Consider the following 16,158-nt stretch of genomic DNA (forward strand, 5'->3'; position numbering starts at 1 on the left):
CAGGATATGTAACACCATTTCAGACCAACCGCTGCTTTTATGAAGCTGAAGGGAGTTGCAGAGGCAAAATCAGACTTAATGACTACTGTAAGTACGAGCAGGGATTCAGTTTATCCCAGCGTACAGGAGATCACGTGTTGTACTTACGCCACGTGTTCAGAAGGTGACTGCCACTTTGGGGGCTCCTGCAAGTTCTGGACTGGCTAACAGGGAAGCTTTTGTCTTAGGTGATCCCTGGTTACAAAGTTCCTCTCTGAATTCCTGCTAAATATCCTGTCCCCATTCTGAGGAGGAGATGCTGCACCTGGAAACTCAGCTTTACCCCTTTGGAAAATGTCACACGCTTCAAGCAGCCCTCCCTGATTCTGCCAAACTGCTTCTGCTACCCTCAGACAAGGGGCTTACAGAGGACGACTGCTGGGAGCTCCAGGGGGGATTCCAGGAAAGCCTTTGTATAAAATAACATGTCCTGACCTTATGGAAGCAATTCATAGATGGAAATCTGGATTGCTTCTGGGAGGAAAGGCTCAGCCATTGAAGTCGACAAGACAAATCGCTGCCAAGAGTTTCTGTGCCTGCAGAAAATGCATGCCAGGAAAGGAGCGCAAAGATGTCTTGTTAATTCTGCTGTGATCCAAATCATGACAGAAAGCAATGCAGGAAGTTAGGAGACTCATTCACAATGAAGTGTGTTAACACTTGAAACAGTCTCTGGCAAAAGCATGATATCAGAAAGATGGACTTACTCATGACAGTATTCACCTTTCTCAATTCCCCTCACTGGGTGTGCTATGAAAACAGGTTCTGCAGAGGTGTGGAGCATAGAAGGTGGAAATGTGAGAGCTGAAATCCCTTCCCTGTTTTCCCCACACAGAAACCTTCTTTGGCTCTCACATGTGCAAATCTTTCAAAGCAGATTGCCTCCCATGTGAAAGAGATGCAGTTGGCTGTGGTAATCCCCACTCTACTCCACCTCCTCACAGGAGTTTGATATGATGAACAGGTGGAAGCTGTGCCTGGGTGCCCTGTAAAAAACATGTGATGTGCAGCTTGGTTCAGTTCTTATAACTCATTTCAAGACAGGGATTTTCAGCTGTGAAAGGTACTTTTGACAAGTCACTAGTAATTAGCTTTAATTTGGTGTTCCTAAATCTCTAGAGCTCTACTTTTCACCATGTCTCCCTACTAGGTTCTGTTAGTTTTAAATAAATGTATTTTTGACTGCAATATGCATAGCTACCGAGCTTCTATCTGGAATAGCTATCAGAAGAATACCTGAGAAAAAGTGTCAATTTTTAGCCTCTACCTGGAACTGGCTAAATGTCAAGTCCTGTTTTACAACCTGGAGGCCATCCAGCAAAGGTTGGCCACCTCCATACTATGAAACCCTCTCAATCTCCAAAATGGTTAATTGTCTACAAATTACTTATTGTGAAAGGCTGTGCTCACTCTGGAAGCACAGTAAGGAGCTCTGCTGGAAGGTGAAGGGACCCTTTAACAGCATAGAAGAGAATCACAGAATAGTTTGGGTTGGAAGGGACCTCAAAGCCCATCCAGTCCCACCCCTGCCATGGGCAGGGACACCTCCCACTGGATCAGGGGCTCAGAGCCCCATCCAACCTGGCCTGGAACCCCTCCAGGGATGGGGCAGCCACAGCTTCTCAACCTGTGCCAGTGCCTCACTGCCCTGATCGTGAAGAATTTCTTCCTATTGTCTAGCCTAAACCGCCCCTATTTCATCTTAAAACCCTCCCCCCTCATCCAATCCCTGCACTCCCCGATGAGGAGCCCCTCCCCACCTTTCCTGTAGGTCCCCCTTTCTGTAGTAGAAGGCTGCTACAAGGTCTCTTTATAACCTTCTCTTCTCCAGGTTTAACAAACCTAACTCTCCCAACCTGTCCTTGTATGGAAGGTACTCCAGCTCTCTGATTGTCTTTGTGGCCTCCTCTGGACCCACTCCAACAGCTCCTTGTCTTTCCTGTGCTGAGGACTCCAGGTAAGGTCTCATGAGAGCAAAGAAGAGGGGCAGAATCCCCTCCCTCGCCCTGCTGGCCGCCCTTCTCTTGATGCAGCCCAGGACAGGGGTAGCTTTCTAGGCAGAAGGGCACATTGCTGGTTCATATTGAGCTTCTCATCCACCAACACCTCCTTCTCTTCGGGAAGCATACATGGTAGAGTTCAAGACTCTATGCCCACCCCCTGCCACTGCTTAGGTTGCCAGTATAGATTATAGTGGACTGAAAACTCAGTATAAGGGAATATGATGAGCTAATACCAGGCAGGTTATATTTTTGAGGGAGTTCCAGCTCTGGAAAGGCTAATATGCCTACTGGATACTGCTTTCTGCCACTGGGAAATAGGAAGGGAGAAGAAAAAGTCTACAATGCAGGTGTTCTCATGTCCTTAATAGCAGAAAAATACACTGGAAAATTGCTCCCAGATAAATGGGAGAAAACATCTTATCATCAGAGACTTGAAGAGCCCAGACTTATCAAAAAGGAAAAGAAGACACAGCAGCACTACTTTTTCAAGGAGAAACTACCCTGAACTAACAGGCTATTTAATCAGGCAGGTAAAGGCATAAAAAAATCCAGTGGCTGAAAGCTGGAAGCGGAGAAATTCAAATGCAGAATTAGACACACTTTTTAAACTGTGAGGGCAATGTGGAACTGGAACACATTGCCAGGGCAAGGGGTGGAGTTTCCAACACTCAGTGTCTTCAGATTGGGTGTAGATAACTTTCTGATGAAGATTTAGTGAAGACATCTGTCAGTAAACTGAAAACTGAGTGCAATATTAATGCCTTCCATTAATATAAAAGTGTTAATATAAAGACAGTGGATTAGACAACCTCATGGCCTTAAGACCTGAGAGTTCTTCCCTTATCCCAGTGGGGTCAAATGTGAAACTGGCCCATCAGCAGCCTTGGTGAGATGAGCAGGGCAGAATCAAGGCAGGAAGGATTCTGGGGGAAGAAAAAATTGATGATTTAGAACCACAGAAATGGAGGCTTTATTTGAAGGATCAGTTTCCTTTTCTTTCCCATGAATGCTTCCTTGTATTCTCCTTGGTAAAATGCATGGAGGAAGGGATGCTTGTGGTCTGTCTTAGTAAACTAAATAGCTCCAGGAAACATTCTTAAGCACTGAAACTTGATAATCTATACCATTCTACTGTGCAAATGGGATGTTATTTGGTTCTGGGCCCCCAGCCTTCACCCAAACCCTTTGCAAATTAGGAAAAGCCAAGGACCCATGTCAGTAGGCTCTACAGATGCAGCCTCCTTGCTGGAGATGCTAATAGAGTTCAAGAGTTTGATGTGGGCCACTCCGTGCCAGCTGGCCTCAGTGATGGGGGATTAGTCTAGGCGTGTTTAATTTACTGGTATAGACATAATTCTTGTTTCTTTAAGCCATGGTCATTATCCAAGGAGAAATAAACGAGTTTGAGTTATTTTATAGAAGACCTCACAGTTCTCAGGACAAGATAGAGGACTGAAAATAAAGGTCTAAAGATTTGGCTGTTCCTTAGCATTTCCCCTAGCACTCTGAAGATGTGTACTACACTGCAGGTTTTTATCTGAAACTCCTCTGAACAAGTCTGCAAGGGTTCATAGTCCTGCTGTGTGCGGGTAGTGGAGTGAATCCACTGAGGTAGGAATCTCCTGCTTTTTCCATCTGGAAAACATTGTCTGTGACTGTTGTAAGACCTTTTCCCAAGGTGACACAGTGGCAAACCCAGGGAGGAAAAATAAGATTCGTTTCTTCCAAGCCAGGTGCTCTCTAACTTTGAGCTATCCTTATCTGTGCTCATGCGTGTGAGGAAAGGAGGTGATCCACAGGGACTGCTCATGGAAGGCAGGGCCATATTACTGAACTTTCCCTTTGAGAGGCTTTCTGTTTCTTTCCCTCTCTTGCCCAAATCAAATCCATTTACCACTTCCAGGCAGGGATAGAGTCTCCAGTGTCACATTAGACAGAGTTTTCATTGACCAGCAGCCAATATATGAAGCCAGTGTATATTGCTTCAATGAGACTGTGTAAATGACCTCAAGGAATGGATTTCAGGTCATATCATGGACTGGCACTATCCAAACAAGACAGATCAAGACAAGGTTTTTGGTGTGTCAGATATGGTTTTAATTTAGATTGAGATGTGTCAAGTTGTCAAAGGAATGCCATCAAATATTAGCGTTTCTTTTCTTTAAAATATGATTTTGTGTATTTCTACCATAGGCTTGTATAAAATAAGAGATGACCCCCCCAAGCTTTGTTTTGGGCTTTTGTTGTAAGGAGAATGCAGAAGTGTTCCTACTACTGCATGGAGTAAGACTGACCTACTAGCAATGTAGTTCAAGAATGAAAATTTTACTGTCTTGGTGTATTTTTCAGGAGAACACTTGAAAGAATTGAGAACATAGATAATCAACTTTCAGCTACAGACATTTGAACCCACACTTTCCAAATGGTTTCCTAGTCAAAAGCCCATGGAATCACCCATCATAAGACAATTTTCACTCTTGCATGTGTAAAGATTTGAAAACAATGTTTGTCCTCCATTTGTGATGTTCAGAGACAGAATTCCACCTTGGTTAATTTTGTCCTCTTCCCAAAGACTTGAGTGTTGAAGGCAAACTCCATGCTAGGCTGGAATGAACAGCTGCTCAGTCACCCCTCTCAGCTGAGGTGTTGAGAACCATTTTGCTGAACTACTTCTTTGTAATGACCTGTTAAAATCAAACAAACCAAACTCTCCATTGCAGTACACGGGGTAATTTAAACCACGACCACTGCAAGCTGACTTCTCCAGCTGACAGCGAGAGAAGAAATACTCATCTCGGACAAAAAACTCTCTGCGGTGCTTCAGAGAGCTTCTCATTCCTGCCAGCTCAGAAAGCAGTTTCTTTTCTCCACACTGGAGAATTTTCTTTAATCTCTGGAGTTCACCAATTTGACCCTCATTCATTAAATTAAAGAAAATAAGAAAGTTTAGGGTCTGGAAAAGAGTTACAGTCAGCCAAACTGTCTCTGTGACAACATTGGGCATGGCATGCACTCTCCTTTATGGAGCAGGATTCAGCCTTTAACTGCAATCTCATGTGTCCCACCAGGAGACCTATGTCCATGTCTCTTTCATGATTCCATGCATCAACTGCTGTTGGACTATAATCCTTTGTCTCTTTACATGATCTCGCATGCCAGATGCCTTCGCTGGCTGCATAAATCTCTTGGATCCCTAAAAAGGATAACTGAGAAACCCTCATGTGTCAGGTGAGAAAGTCTCACCTCCCAGCAATGCCCCACATCCCAGAGCTCCCGCTTAAACCAACACATTTGAACATACATTCCCTTCCCAACAATTCTAATCTGCGCTTAAAGCAATCCATCCTTTCCTTAAAAACTCAGCTTGCATCATCATGTTCCATAGCAAGTTGTTTCCATAGTAATTAATCTTTTAGAAATAAAAAAAGTCCCTGAAATAACTCAGGTCTTTGTGAGAGAGATGTTTAGTTCAAAACAAAATCTTGAATGGAGAAATGCTGTCAGAAGAAGAGGAAGCGTGAGGAAAAAGGCAAGGGATTGAGAACAGGGTGTGGAGAATTCCTCACACTTGATGGGATTTGTTGAGTTAAGGTTTATTTGCCTCTTGCTTCTAGCAGTTGCAGGACATTTAATTTCATTGTGTTTCTTGGGAATCTTCCAAAACTTATTCTTTATGAGACATGGACAAACAGACTCAGCAGCATCCACCAGGTCAGCACTGGGTTCTGGGCTCGCAGTCTGGTTTCGCTCTCCCCGGCTGGAGACCTCCTCACATCACCTCTTCCCTTTCCCGCTCTGTCGCTCCTGCTCCCCTCGATGACATCTTTGGGAGCCAACAAAAGAGAAACTCTGCTGTGCTATCAGCTCAGCTGTGACAGAGGGAATCGGGAGCCTTCCCTTAATCACTCTAGGTGCAGGTTTACTGACAAACTTATCTCTGACGACAGGCCAGGGCTGCAGCCTCCCGAGTGGGAGAAACCTTCCGCTAATTTGAATTTATCAGAGTGGAGCTGGGCGGTTGCTTTTAGAGCTGGGGAGGACAAAGTAACGATTTCTTATTTTTATTCTAGTGTAAGCAGGCAAATACATTATAGAAAACCGAGTTCCTCATACAGTGTCCAGGAATGAGATTTTCTTTGCTATTACAGGAGCTGGAATTTTCAAACATTAATTTAGAGCTAATATTTTTAAGAAGGAGGTTTTTCAAACTGAGCTGTATGGCTTGCAGCTCAGACTTAAACATCTGAGATTTTATTTTATTTTCCTTTTTTTTCCTTTCTTTTTTATTTCCCCCTTTTCTTTTTAATTTTCTTTTTTTTCCCCTTTTCCTTTTCCTTACTGTTTCCCTTTTCTTTTCCATTTTCCTTTCACATTTGTTCCCTCCTTTCTTTTCTCTTTCTTATTTTCAAAATTACCTCTTCCTTTCTCACGTGCAACACACGGGCTGCCCTAAAAAGAGATTATTGCAGTCCCTGCCCGAAGAGGGTGGAATATAGAGAGTGTTGGTTCGTGCACACATGCAAATGCCCGTGTGTGTGTCTATGAACAAGTGCTGTGAGCAGCTGCCAGATCTCAAGCTCCGTATTGCTTCGGTGATTCAAGAGGATACTTTCCGTAGTCTCTGAGTGGTAGAGCTAGTCAAAATATTTATTCTTAAAAATGACTGTGGTTCTGTTATTTATGTTGATTAAGACTATAGGGATGTGATAAATATATAAGATGGTTTAAAGCAAGAAAAAGAACATTCCAAATGGCAAGTGGAAGTTTTCAACAATTCCCAACAGTTTTGAGAGCGGGAGGATTATTGTTTTAGATTACTTTTATTGTGAGTCTATTGCCTGAGCCATCACTGACTGATAAGAAGATCCAAAATCCAAAGTAGAGAAGCTCAGATACGACTTGGCAGGTGCTTGGCTGCGAGTTTTTTCCAGCACCTTCAGGAAAAATTCAGATTGGTGAATCCTGAGTCCTTGCAAGCCTCTAAAGTGCCCTTGATTCAAGAGAAGAGAAACCACCCTGCAGCTACGGATAGGATGAGGGGCAATGGGTACAAACGGGAGAGATTTAGACAAGACATAAGGAGAATTTCTTCCTGCTGAGGGTGGGGATGCCCTGGCCCAGGCTGCCCAGGGACGCTGTGGCTGCCCCATCCCTGGAGGGGTTCCAGGCTGGGTTGGATGGGGCTTGGAGCAGCCTGGGCCAGTGGGAGGTGTCCCTGCCCATGGCAGGGGTGGTTGGAACTGGATGGGCTTTGAGATCCCTTCCAGCCCGAACCAATCTGTGGTTCTGTGATTCTATGTCACGTTCAAAATGAACACTTAGTAGAAAAAAGCATACAGTCTCCTACTGAACAGAGACTACTTCTAGCAAGGGCAAATCTGATTTTGATTAAAAAACAAGGTAATTTTATAGCAACAATAAAAAAAGTGAGCTGAGGAACTTGAAACTGCACATTGGTCTGAGGTGTTATATTATTTGGCCACTCTAAGGAGCAAGATCTTGTTAAACCAGTTCAGAAGGAAAGAAATAAAAAGAAAACAAAGAAGAAAAAAAATCTTTAGGAATTTTTATTTTGCTTTCTGAGAATGAGCGATTAAAATATTTGTCTAAATAAATGATGTGGATTTCTTTCATGTGGCAACATTTTGTTCTTGCTGCTCAAATCCTTACTGCACAGGAGTGTCAGAAGGATATATTAGTTATCATTTGTAAAGACCTTTGCAGATAAAAGGTTTGTGTCAATGTGATTGCTACACTTCCAGTTGAGGAAATATACTTTCCTTCCCCTGTTGACCATTCTGATTCCTTTTTTTTTCTCTTTTCAAGGAATATATATATTTATATTTAATTTCAGAAGAGAGGCCAGTGGACGATTTATCTGTTCCAGTGGAGTTCAACCGATCATTTTTGTACAACCATCAAATAAGCCTGTTTGTTTTTGCAAATGAGTTGTGTTTTAACATGATACCGGCGTGTTTTGTATCACAGTGACAATTACATTCTAGATGGCTAAAGACATAAAACCACAAATGTACACTGAATATCTTTTTTTGTTTGAAAGAGGACTAAAAGAAAAGCTTTCATACTAAGAAATTTGGCGTACAGATTGTTTTACCTCCAGTGTTTGTGATTAGAGTTCTAATGCTGTACCGCTCTTAAGCGTGACAATTCCATTTCTACATTGCAATGACTTTAGTGCATAATGAGGAGAGAAAGGAAGAAAAGCCAAAAAAAAAAATACCCTGATTATTTAACAAGAGTAAAACCAAAATAATCAGCCCTATCTCAAGAAAGAAAGAAAGCACAGAGGGAAACACAATATTGTACTGGAAGTGCAAGCTTTTTATTATTATTATTTTTAAATAACAAACAAAATAGCGAACCATTTTTTTCTCCATCATAAAAAGCCTGACTTTGATCCCCAGCACAGCCATTGAGTGGAAAATTGAACCACACTATAATTGCTTTCCCTGTGACCGATAAAGTGGTGTAACAAATTTTGTGTTTGAATGATAAAATCAGCAATTGGCCCCTAGCAATTCCTTCTACCATTCCTCCAAGGACACCAGCGTCCCATCAGGCTCCAGGGCTAGAGCAAAGGCTGAAGAACTGTAAATCTACTCCAAGTTGGTGCTGTTGGATACTCACTTTTCCTGATGCTCTTTTGTTTGTTTGTTTGTTTGTTTAAATTGAAAGTTATCTGAAAAGCTTTTATGTGTTCATTTTCTTGATTTTTATATGACTAAGGCAAGCAGTTCTAGATCATCTAAAAAATACAAATAAAATGAAAGAAATAGGTGTTAGCTTATTGTAGCCATATAAACTGAAACGATCCCAAATAAAATATATTTTACTCCAGAGTAAAATCTTGTTAGAAGGAGAAAATTGCTTTCCTCATAAGCACAGATAAGCTTGTAGATGCAGAAAACACCTAAGAAGAATTTCCTCCCAGGAAAGGAGGAGGGTTATGTTTTAAGCTCATTTTGATGAGGTTTTAAGGTGAGAAGCAAATATTTATTTCATAACCAGTGAAGCAGCAATTAAAAGAGTTTGAAACAAATGGAAATTTTAGAGGCAAAGAAACAATCATATTTCTCTCTATTTATTTGTAAGTCTAATTAAAGAAAAGAGAAAGGGGATGTTATTTGAATTTGCACCTTTAAGCTGATTATAGACTTAGGAACCTCATGTGAATCCCCTGTTTTAAAAGTTATTCCTCTATGTTTACTTTTCTTACACAGCAGATAGGATTTTTTAGCCCAAACCTCCAAAACTGTTTTCAGCTTCTGTCACACATTAGTGCCCTCTGCCCCAGGTCGAAGGGCTCAGTGGTTTTTGCAGATCTGGCTTTCTTGGGACCAATGAATTTCACTTTTGCAAGTGAAAATTTCACTTTAACACCTCTGCTTTGTAATCATCTCCCCTATTGCAACTCTGTGAGCAGATCTGAAAGGACAAACCATTTCTTATTTTCTCTCTCTGTCGGGCTTTCGTGTTTTCTCTCTATTGCTATTTTTATACCTTCTACTTTACCAGTCCCTAACAAAAAAGCCAGGTTGCTACCATCAGGTGCCCTAAAGTCGTAGAAGCGAGTGCTGAACTGGTGAAATCTGCCATTGTTTCTTGTTTCCTTGGTGACAATGGGGATGTAATATCCCTTTCCACATCTGCCTCAAGTGTGGGTCATACAGTAGATTATTTAGCTTTCTCTACTCTTGGGATAAAGCAGTGATCAGGAAGCCACCTTGAGATTTAACACATGGTGCCTTCGCTTTGAAATAAATAAATTAATGCAAGCAATGACTAAACCCACATCCTGCTGTCTTTATTTCCTTTCCTGTCATTTTCTTGATATGGTTTACAACATAACACCACTAATAGTTTTAGTGTCAGAACTGGTGGTAGGCAGGAGAGCAGATGACAATATAAGGAAGATGGGAAGAAGCAGCCGGGTTCAAGACCTCAGACGGTTGTTGTGGAAAGCAAGAAAATACACAATAAAATGTACATTCCTCCTTACTATTAGCCAGGCCATAAATATGGGTTTTGAGAGAACTAAAATTTAAACTCCGTGACTCTGTCTATGACGGCAAATTAAATAGTTCCAGACCACAGGCAAAAATACTAAACATGTTACCTGTCCTGGTGTAGTCCGGCTAGCATCGCCCTGAATGACATCCTGCCTCAGTCTGCGACTTGACATGGTCCAGAGACCATTCCCAAGAGGTAGTTTGGATGCAGTCACACAGTTCTGGAGGTCCGGTTTACAATATGGGCATAGACCCTTCCATGCCACCTAGCTCGAGTGTTAAAAGGGCCTAGCACGATTTAATTTATTTATACAGAACTAATTATTCTCTACAACACAGAAATAATGGTGTCTCCGTGTCACGTGCACAGGTAGAATTCGAGAAGGAGCCTCCTTCCTCACCTAAAGCAAAACTGCTATGACCTCTGAAGCCGTACTGGTTTAAAATTATCTTTGGTTTACCATCAACTCAGATCTGTGAAAGAGCCAACTTAAAACCAAACACACAAGGAAAGAAAAAAAAGGTCTTTGGGGCAAAGCGTTGTTTAAAAGCAGATTAATTCACTGATCCAGGGTTAGATATCAACCCTCCAAAGAGCCGATTCAACACAATTAAAGGGACATTAATCTTCAGCATCTGCACTACTATCACCGATCTGTGAAGAATGTTGATGGGTCTGGGAATGGAGTGTCTTAAACTGTCTGTAGTGGAGTGTGATTTGCGATGTGAAGCTGAGAGTGCAGGCATGGGAGTCAGGTCCCTGCTACCTGCCAGGCCCTCTCTCCTGACGTGCGTGGCTGCTGGGATGCGCTGCAGCAATGTGTTGTTGCCGGATGCCCTGTTGTCCTCCTCGGAGCTCAAGTACAGCTGACTAGGCAATGTTAACAGTTGCACATGGACTCATTGTTCGTCCCTTCTCCCATGTCTTTCCTCCTATACATAAGACAAAATGGTTTCCTGTCACATACGAGCAGGCCACATCTTAAACGCTGGGCCATCTGACAAGGGAGGATTCATAGAACAGGTCTATGTCACCTTGTAGAGCCCCTTGAAGCATATCGCTTTCTGCTGTGGCGTTCCCTTATTCAAGCACAGCATCGCAGTCTCCCTCTGGCTCCAGAAACCCACCCTGCAGCCACTGCTCCGGTCCTCTGCCCACTGCAGCAAAATGAGGAGTCACGGAGCAGGCGGATATCTGTGGCACCAAAGTCCTAAATGACTTACACAGCTTTTTTTTGAGATTTTGGGCAAACCACAAGGAATCATGAAGCAGAAGCTGTGCTTCCTGCCCAGTGCGTGTGGATCAAAGCGGAGAAATGGGCAGAAATGATTTTGTGTGTTACTCCACTTTGCTGCACGCAGGAAATCCTCTGCCCGTTCTGTTCCGGTGAACGCTGAAGCAGTGGATGCAGAAGGGTGTCTGTCACAGAACTTGCTCTGCTTTGGTGGTGGTTTTCACTTCCTGTGCTAAACTGCTGCATCTTGTTACGCTGCTGAGTTCAAGAGCCGCCACTGGACACCCTCCCGGCCCAGAAAAGGAGTGGAGAAACTCAAATGCAAATACTTTTTAATTTGAGAAAAAGGATGTTCCAAACCCCATGGCAGGGGGGGTTGGAACCGGATGATTTTTAAGGTCCCTTCCAACCCTAACTGTTCTATGATTCTATGTCCTGGGAAAAATTGTCTGAGATGAATGACCACAGTGTCTTAAAAGCTTCCTTAGACACGCTCAAACCTGACCTGTGATTCCAGGAAGTCAGTAATTTGAGTTAAAATCTTTAAAAATGCAGAAAGGTATGGCCAAAGTAAATCTCCAGTTATTAATAATGGCATTCTTTTGTGTCATTATCTAATGTTTTTTGTGAAATCAATAACACAAACAGATACCAGTTCTTACTGGTAAACCCAAAATGAATACAAGTGCTCTGAAGCTGGGCATATGTGCTGCTCCTCTTGGACATTCATAAGATGCAGATGTGTGAGTTTATTGGAGCCCAGCCCAGCTGGCTGTCCTCGTGCAGAAGCATGGCCCGTGGAGAACTACATCACACAGGCAAAGTGCTCTTGTGAACTTTGGAAATCACCAGTTAAATACCATACCTCAAATTGATTCAAGTTGCCTCTTGCTGCTTCTCCGTGAGGTGGGACGGAGAGGGTCCGTCTTTAAGGCTGAATGGTATTGGCTCACTTTCTTTTAAGCAAGATGGGTGCCCTCCACGGCAGCTCATCTGCCCCCTCCCAAGGCCCAGTTCAATTCCTGGTTGGTTTGGCTAATCCTGATTCGAACTATTGCAATCACAATTTGATGGAATCAGAAAACACTGCAGGTGTTAACTTTGCAGAGCAGGCTTGTACAAAAAACACATTGGAGGATTTTATGTATTGATTAAGTGGAGTAATATTAATATATCTTTTGCCTCCAGTCAGTTTCCCTCTCTTCAGAACATCCCCAGTTGGGAACCAAGATATTTTCCCTTATTCCAGCTGAATACTAATGCCCTAAACTTTGGTGTGACTGTTTGACCTCTGCCTCTTCTTTCTTCCCTATTTTATTTTATATTATTTATTTTGTTTTATCTGGTTCTCCAGAGATGATAATTTCACTTTTTTTTCCCGTTCTCCCTCTCACGTGTGCTCCCATCCCACCACTGACGCAGCGACTGATGGGAGGCAGCTCTGTCTCCCTTGACCTCGTCAACTTCAGAAAGCATTTTCAAATCTCAGTCATCTCTGACAGCCTTTGAGCAGAGAAACGAGACAGTCTCCCTGACACAAAGGCTCCTGGCCTGGGGTAAAAAAACTCCTTTTGAAACAACAACAACAAAAAAATATCCCTCCAAACACTCCACACACCACATGGCTTTTCATTCATCTCGTTCTGCAGCCCCTGTACGCCGTATTAGTTTTCAGAAATTACAGTCCTTTTGTTTATTGTTGGCCAACCACCATTCCTAAGATACTTTGCTGTTCTGCTCTGCAGTTTTGCAAGAAGGAAGGGCAGTAGTTTACATACAGCAGCCTGAGTCTGTGTGGATAATTGGCCCTGAGGTTGGTTTCAAAGGTTGCTTCTGCATTCAAGACTGATAAAAGCATATCCTGACGAAACATAGGAGACACTTCTGGAGTATAATGTGTAGATTTCTGTTCAACAGAGAAACTGAGGCACTGGGAGAGTCATGCGAACCACTTAAATCTCCTCTTTCCTACTTACTATTTCTGATTTGCAAAATCACCCAGAGTAGACTCTTCCTCCTAAAGAAAGTGGGCATCTTCCTTGACAAAGAAGGAATCCTTGCTGTGGGAAGAAGTGGAAAGTGCGTTCAAAATGAACTGGGAACTCAGTGCCGCAGATGGGGCCGATCAGACCTCCCTTGCCAATGTTTCCATTTTTCACCATGGAATAATAAATCATAATTATTACAAAGTCCCTTATGGCATTTTTTTTCTTTTTCTTCCCCACTTTATCATAGGACGAGGCTCTCAGTATTTACGCGTCTTGGATCGCCAATGGCGAGTTTGGATTTTGTTATGTAGATCTGGATCAGTCTGAATTTCTGGCACTGTTTTCATGGAACATTAAGTGCCAAAATTACTAGATCAATGCTTGTAAAATAGAAATGAAATAAATAAATAGAAGTATAGCTGCAATAGCCCAATTTACATCTTATCAAGATTTCATCAGGTAACGGAATAAAAACTCAGTTTAAAGTCAAACACTGAGGTTTATTTTCTTTTTTTTTTTTTTTTTCTAAAAACATAATAGCCAAAAGGAGGGAGACAGAACCCAAAAACTTCTGAAAGTCTGGAAGAGACATTTTTTTGTTACACCTGGCTTTTTTTAATGAGCAGGAGTATATTCTTTATATAAAATATGATTTATTTTATCATTAAATGCTTCAAGAGAAAGATAAGATCTAACAGTTCCCAAGATTTAGTTTAAAAATGAGCTTTTGAGCAGACAAACCTGTCTTCACATTTTTTCTTGATAACTTTCCTCTGCTATCAGGAGCAAAGAGATTTCCAGTGGCCAAACAGCCAGAAGTTACTTGTCAGGTATTTACAACTTCACATTTTCATCATTCCTTGATGAGAAGATTGTTTGCTTGCTTATTTTTTATTTTTTCTGTTTTCACCACTTGGAAGAAAACCTGGTGAGTGTGCTTTGGGAGAACTTTCAGTAGGTAGTCCATGTCTTTATTTTAAATTTTTTCCAAGTATTATTTCTAAAGAGAATTTTTATATGTCCTGCAGCTTCAAACAAGGATGGTAGACACACTCGTTCTTCAGCTTGAATATGTGAATAATTTCCTTGGGCTAAGCTAAGATAGTGTCCAATGTGGAAGTCTTAGAGTCCTGAAAACAGCTGACTTAAAAAAAACCCACCTCATATCTAACTGATGTCCTATCTAGAAAATGGTTTCATAGCTGGCCTTGCTGTAGGCGAGGCAAATATTTTTGATCTGAGGAGGTCTAAGGAAGGATTACGTCCTCTCTCCAGCTGTCGTGCTTAGGTGGCTCTTGATCAGCTGGTGTGATCATTACAGTTTGGGGTTGGGGCTTTGTTGTTGTTATTTGGACAGTTATCTATCTTAGCTGGAGTCACCTCTATCCAAGGTTATTTACCCAAGCCACAGATGACAGCAAAGAGTATTTAGCTGGAGCTGCTTTCCTCATTCCTTCATGTTTCTACTTACTGAAGAATTTTTACTCGGGGGTAAAGAAAAAAGGCAAACACGTGGTCCTTTTCTAAGAGTCCAGGCAGAGAAGCCAATACAGAACAACAACTAGGGTATGATTTATTGATCAAACTTCATTCTCAGAGTAGTATTTAGCATCCATAGACTAATAAAAAGAAACAGACAGCTCTGCTTGTCTCCTCAAATCCTGGAGCTTCCTGTTAATTCTTCTGAATACATTACCTGAATCAAACGCGTAAGGCTGCTCTTGGCTTTATCCCTTTTTGAGCCCCGAGGTATGATTTCCATGGACCAGCACTGAAAAATACCTAAATATTTCTCCCGTCTGCCACGTCTCCAGCCACTCCCAGCAGCTGAATCGCAGTGTCTTGACTGTATTAGGCTCCAGGGGGTAAGCTTGTTCAGTAATAGCCCTGACCTTTTCCTAGTGTTGTCATTCCAAATGACATTTATGGCATAAACAAGCAGTGACACAAAACTGACAGGCCAAGTTGCCATCTGAGAGAAGAATCAGAAAATGGAAAGGAAAAGACTTCTACAACCATTCCCTAATTTAAAAAAAAAAATAAAAATAAAAATATCTCCCTCAGGCTTCCAAACATTCATCCTTTAGGTGGCGAATGCTATTTTACTGTTTGAGAAAGCTTTTATAGTCCTTATTTTGCAAAAAGTGCCATCATTTGGATTCTGCAATCAGACTTTAATAATTCTGTCCTTAAATAATGCAGTTGTGAGAGAAGCATTCAGGATTCATGTTAATATCTGTAAAAAAACTTGGCCCACAAACATGAAAGAAAAGATTCATTCCCCGTATTTTATCTAAGAGTGTCTCATCTATGCTTGCCTGTCTCTGGTTAGTAGGGAGAGCTAAGTCACTGCACGGTCTGAGCCATCCCACCTTTGCACTCTTTAGAGTGCCTGCATCTCTAAATCAAACTTAGAAGGAGTTAAGATACCAATTTAGACAAGTTTCTGAATTGTGCATGTTTAAAGATAGAAAATATGAATCCCATCCCATTTTATTATTCAGATTGCATTCACAATTTGCAAAAGACCGTACGATTATTAATTATTCCTTGGAGTCTCTGTTAACACCTCAGTTGGGGTTAGGCTTGGGTCAATGGTATAATACAATATTGGGATTTAATCTGGTTTCAGGCAAGTAAAAATGCCATGAATTGTCCGTAAGACTTCCATTCCCAATGAGTAGGTCTCTCAGAAATCACTGCTAGTGACATCATCTTTTGTGGCAGGACTTGATGGAGATCATTCTGAGAAAACACAACCTCTTCCAGGAATGCTTGAGTATGAAGATATTGATATTCCCTAGATTAGAGGGGTGAGAATCCACATCTGCTGGCTTTTATTCTTCTATCAGATGACAGCGCT

This window comes from Cuculus canorus, chromosome 3, assembly GCF_017976375.1.
Source record: "Cuculus canorus isolate bCucCan1 chromosome 3, bCucCan1.pri, whole genome shotgun sequence".
NCBI classification, from domain to species: Eukaryota; Metazoa; Chordata; class Aves; order Cuculiformes; family Cuculidae; genus Cuculus; species Cuculus canorus.